Source organism: Thermobia domestica, chromosome 2 (genome assembly GCF_964235325.1).
Source record: "Thermobia domestica chromosome 2, izTheDome1.hap1.1, whole genome shotgun sequence".
Classification (NCBI taxonomy): Eukaryota; Metazoa; Arthropoda; class Insecta; order Zygentoma; family Lepismatidae; genus Thermobia; species Thermobia domestica.
The window spans coordinates 152,984,445-152,990,444 of record NC_137455.1 but is presented as its reverse complement, the minus strand read 5'-3'; positions in this window follow the sequence as shown (position 1 = coordinate 152,990,444).

The window sequence follows — 6,000 nt, the reverse complement described above, 5'->3', positions numbered from 1 at the left end:
CAACGCTTATATGTTCTCCGAAAACGCACTACTCTACTTTGTAACTGTTGTCTCGAAAGAGGCTCCATGAATAAACTCATTTTCTCTTACCCTCTCTACTAACAATATCGCCAGCCATTTCTCTCTATTCTTCATAAATTTCACGTTTCTGGTTCATTAATGTAGATTCGGTAATTTTCACCTTATCCCCACCTGTTATCTTTATTTACAAAGATCTACGTTATTTAGCATCTCTAAAGATTCACCTCTTTTCATCATCTGTTTCTTTTGAAAACACCGTCTATAATTGCCGGGAGAGCTTTGATGATGGGAGTGGGAAAAGAAGAAGAAAGTGTATTTAGTTTACGATACATTCTGAACAATTAATATTTTCTGATATCGGTAAGATCTGTCCATTGTTGCTTTAATTGTGGCATTAATTATTAATATTGTGTTTGTTTGGTTTTTAGGTGTACCTTTTTTCAACACATAATTTCATTTTAAATAAACATATCATTTCATGATCAATTGTCTCCATCCATTGGAGCCTCATACAGATGCAAATGCCCCCCAAATAACTCAAGTTTTAAATACTAACATCATCCCTACCTCTACAGACTCAATGGAAATATCAAATGAAATGGAAGTAAGTACAAAAGAAGTTCAAAACATTCAGGGAACTGAATTAATTCCAATCATAGATAAAATTCAAAATAAGAAACAGGAATTTCAAAACTTTTCGAAACATAATGATCATGTAAATCTATATAGTGATCATCATTCTGCCCCATATTTTATCTTTTTAAAAGCTAACAATGGAGAAATTGGGAGAAAGCATATTATGTCTATAAGTCGGAAACTCTATTTAGCAGAAATCCCTGGCATTAACAAAATCCAAACAATTGGAAGAAACCTTTTAAAAATTCACTTTAACACAGGAACTGAAGCTAATCAATTTATGAGTCACCCAATCCATAAAACACAGGACTGGTAGTCCTATATTCCAAATCACGCTTTGTATTCTACGGGAGTTGTGAAAGACATTGATGTTGACGTTTCAACAGATGACTTACTACAGGACTTGGATTCTGAGATACCAATTATCTCTGCGCGCCGTATTCTTAGAAATGGAAATAATAACCAGAAAGTTCCCACTAGAACAGTTATTCTAACTTTTAATTCACAACAATTGCCATCAGAAGTAAAATTATACTTTCTCAAACTTCCTGTAGAACCATATATTCCAGCCATTCGACAGTGCCTTTATGGAGGTTTAAAATACGGTCACACGAACCGTACGTGTACAGCAGGCATAAAACTATGTACAAACTGTGGTCAAAATCATGCTAAAACTGAATGTTCCAATCCTACACAGTGCTATCATTGCAAGTCTAATCATAGAGCAGATTTCCCTCAGTGTCCCGAACGATTGAGACAAAAAAGAATTGTCCAATTAATGGCCAACCTACATCTATCTTTTAATGAAGCTAGCATGTTAACGATTAATAATAAATCAAATTCATCTAATGTCACGAATACTACGGCTCTCTACAGTGAAATTACTAGACATCCTCCTGTTGACAATGTATTCTCTCAATCAGTGAACTTACATAACAAACCACCCTCTACTTCTATTATTCCTGCAATTCCTCCCGGAAAAAGAAGAAAAGGTTTGCAAGATGATCACTTTACTCCATCTCAATCATCTTTCGATAGTAAAAGAAGTTCCTCAATACCTTTTGAGGTGCCTTCTTCTCCCTCTGCTTCTTCCATGTTTCCCCCACTAAGATTAGACACTCCGGGATCTAAACCGGATCTTAAAGGTTTAGTTCGCAATAAAGACAAATTTAGATTTCCTGACATGCAAACATCATCTAGTAAATCAAAATCAGCTTCATCCATTGACAACAAACTCATTGAACATAATAGTGCAGAGCCTTCAACTGGACCAATCAACAATCGCCAGAATTATACTTTCCTTCATAATAATGACAATTCTACTAATGATCAGATTCGTGAATTATCTCGCCATAATGATATTCTCCATAATCAAATAAAAGCAATAAAACAAATATTGACTACCGCTTCTGTCACTTTTACCGCTGACCCCAATCCCAAAATTCTAGATACTTTAATTCAACAAATTACTAGTGTTCTTTCCACCAAATAACTTCATCATGACTTCCGATACTTACGAAAATCTAGTAGTTCTTCAATGGAACATGCAGAGTGCAACTGGGAAGGGTTACGCCCTACTATACTTAATCAATATATTTCATCCACATTTGATCATGTTACAGGAGACTTGGTCAAAACCTCATTTGATGTTTCGTTTAAAAAATTACAAGTTCATCGAGCAACTGCGAGAGGATGGTTATGGTGGAATAGCAATAGGTATACGTCACGACCTTTTCTATCAAGAAATACTAGTAAAAATCCGCAATAAACCTCCTAATGTCCAAGTCCTAGGAATACAAGTGCAAAATTTTAATCTTGCTAACATTTATATTCCCTCTTCTGTTACTGTTGATGTGTCTTTCTGGCAGGAGTTATTCATTCTAATAATTTTGACATCATTACTGGTGATGCTAACACCCAAGGACTTTGGTGGGGTAGTGCATGTACCAATTCTGCTGGCAACAAACTAATCACTGCCTTATCTACAGGTGATTATCTTCTTCTCAATGATGGTACACCTACTCGTATTTCTTATAACTTTAAAAGCGCACCTGATATTTCGCTGGTACGAACAAACACTTTATTTATTCCTCCTGGCATGTTTTTTACGATGCTCTCGGTAGTGATCATTTTCCCATTATTACTGAGGTACCAGTTTGTAAAATACCTACTTCTACTCAGGGATACTCTTTACCTTTCAAATCTTTCTTGCAACATATATCTACGGAATTACACTGGGATAAATACAGCAACTTCCTTGCTTCAAAATTTCAAAATAACTTTTCAACTCCTACTATTACTCCTGATATGCAAGAAGCAGCACGAAGTTTGGATATTTTACTAAAAGCTGCGGTGCATCATTCAAAAGTGCAGCCGGTTCTTCCATCGAAATCATCACGTATTTGTAGTCTTCCAGCCAAACCTCCCTGGTGGACTCAAGAATGTCAACAAAGTGTTAACTTCAGACAGCGGACTTGGAAATTATTTCTTCGCACTAAAGAAAAAATTCATTTTCTAGCTTATCAGAAATCAAATGCCCTCACAAAAAGAATACTGCGACAAACACAACATCAACATTGGCAAGATTTTTGCAATAATATGTCATACCAAACTCCGAAAACAAAAATTTGGAAATATCTCAAATATCAAAAGAGTGTATATTTTAAAACTGAACAAAGTAATATTCAACTCAGTGGATATACTTGGATCGAAGAATTTCATCAGAATCTGGCTCCACCTTTTGTAAATAATGACAGGTTAGATCTTGTAAAATATTTTTCTTCGACGTCACACTCTACTTGTGATCTTCCGTTCACTATTGAGGAAATAACCACTGTACTCCAATCACTAAAAAGAGATTCATCTCCAGGGTTTGATGGAATACATTATAAACACCTCAAGAATCTTCCGTCGGAGGGAATCTGTGCATTGTTAAATTTCTATAATTCCATCTGGAAAACACAAATTCCTTCACAGTGGAGGAAAGTTCTGATTACTCCAATACGGAAACCAACAAAACCCATAGGAGCAGCGACCAACTATAGACCGATCGCTTTAATATCTTGTTATTTAAGAACATTAGAACAATTAATTCTAATCAGATTACAATGGTTTCTGGAATACCACCAGATATTTCCCCCTAATATGTCAGGCTTTAGAAAACACAAATCAACTTTAGATGCACTTAGTCCATTCCTTTTAGACATCTGGACAACTTTTCAACATGGTAAATATCTCATGGCTATAAGCATTGATCTTAAACAGGCATATGATCTAGTTCAATTGGATTTATTGATAACTAAAATGGCAAAAATGAACATCCCTACCGCTTTCATAAGATTTGTTCATAATGTACTCATTAATAGACAAATTTATCTCAAAATAAATAATAAATATAGCACTCCTCGGCAAACTTCTCTTGGTTTCATGCAAGGTAGCAAGCTTAGTCGCACACTTTTTAATGTCTTCATGGTGGACTTACTGGAAATACTCAATGGTACTGTATCAGCCTCTCTCTTCGCAGATGACTTACTCATTTATATTGTTACAAGTGATCTGGATATTGGTCGAAAGAAATTGCAGTCATCATTGGAAATAATTGCAGCCTGGTGCCGGAACAATGGTCTAGAAATTAACTGGAATAAAACAAATTACATAGTATTTACTAAAAAGAAAATCACTAACTTCCCTCCTCTTCAACTCTCTCATACACAGCTTCACAGCACAACAAATATCAAATATCTTGGATTATACCTTGATCGCAAACTAACTTGGAAATCACATTTAACGCACGTAATAAAAGAATGTAAACAAGTACAGAACATTCTCCGCAGCTTAAGTTCTAAAAAATGGGGCATTCATCCGCACACATTATATACCATTTATCAACAATGCATTGAAGCCAAGATACTCTATGGAAGTATAATCTACTCTGTTACCATGCCAAAATTCTATAAATCACTAACAGCGATTCAATACACTACTTTAAAAATTATACTCTCCCAACCCCACTTTTGTCGTAAAAATGCCATTTTGGAGGAAACAGGCACGCTACCGTTTTCTATTAAAATACTCAAACTTGCCTGTAAATATATCATATCTCGACTCGCTATCATGAATTCGCCACTAATCAAAAAACTGGGAGCCTTAGAAGTACAGAACCGTAATACCAAATTACCATATGTTACTAAGTTACCATGGATATACAAGGCATTTTTACTTTTGAAAAATCTCCAAACTCAAATAATAAAACTTCCCAACCTGTCATGCTCTAGTTTCGCATATGAAACAAATACAACAATTATAAAACCTATTCTGCCTTCATATGTAGATACCAAGATTAAAGATCAATCTCATCGCATAAATAAAAATATTTGGCGAAGTTTTCTCGATCAATTCCATTCTGACACAATTTTCCTTTACACTGATGCCTCTAAGGTTGCACATAGCCCAGTTGGAGTAGCTATCTTTGTCCCGCAACTTGATATTATCCAACAACTGAAACTTCCAGTTGCCACTACAGTAGTTGAGGGTGAAGCGTTTGGAATACGACAAGCCTTATTACTCATTCAACGTAACAATATCCGGCCTGCATGTATCTGCACGGATTCCTACAGTGTATTACAAGCACTTTCTTCTGTTCATTGGACAATTAAATCTAATTGGACAGTACTAAACATAAAATCCATTTATCGAAAATTAATTGAAATGGGTCATATCATAGATTTTATCCACGTTATAAGTCATGTTGACATAAAACCGAATGAATTTTTCGACGATTTATCCAAAAAATCTCGCAACTCTGGTATTTCAGCCAATATAAAATTATCACCTCTCAATTTTTTAGTTTACATTGACCAGATAATCTCGGAGCAAACAGTCCTTTGGAAACATAAAATCAGAAGTGGACCAGGAACATACTATTGGCAAACTAACCATTTGCAATCATCCAGCTGGAATGCACTTCGCACTTGGTCACGGTCAAAAATCATATTATATTATAGACTTCGTTTCAACACTGCAATTACTCCATATCTTCTGTACAAAATTCATCGGAAAGATTCACCTCTCTGTTGGTGCAACGAAAAGGTTGGAACTCTGAATCATCTCATATTTCAATGTCCTTTGTTATCTACAAATAGAACTAAAGTTATGGAAGAGCTAAATAAACGCTATGGTTATGGACCCTTCACCATCAAACAAATTTTGACGCACAATGATTTGGAAATCCTGAAACATTTAATCATTTTTTTTTTCAAGATAATGGACTTGTCCTTTAATTTACTTTAATCATTACCTGGTTAATAATATCATGTCTTCTTTTACATTTCATTTTCCGGTGGT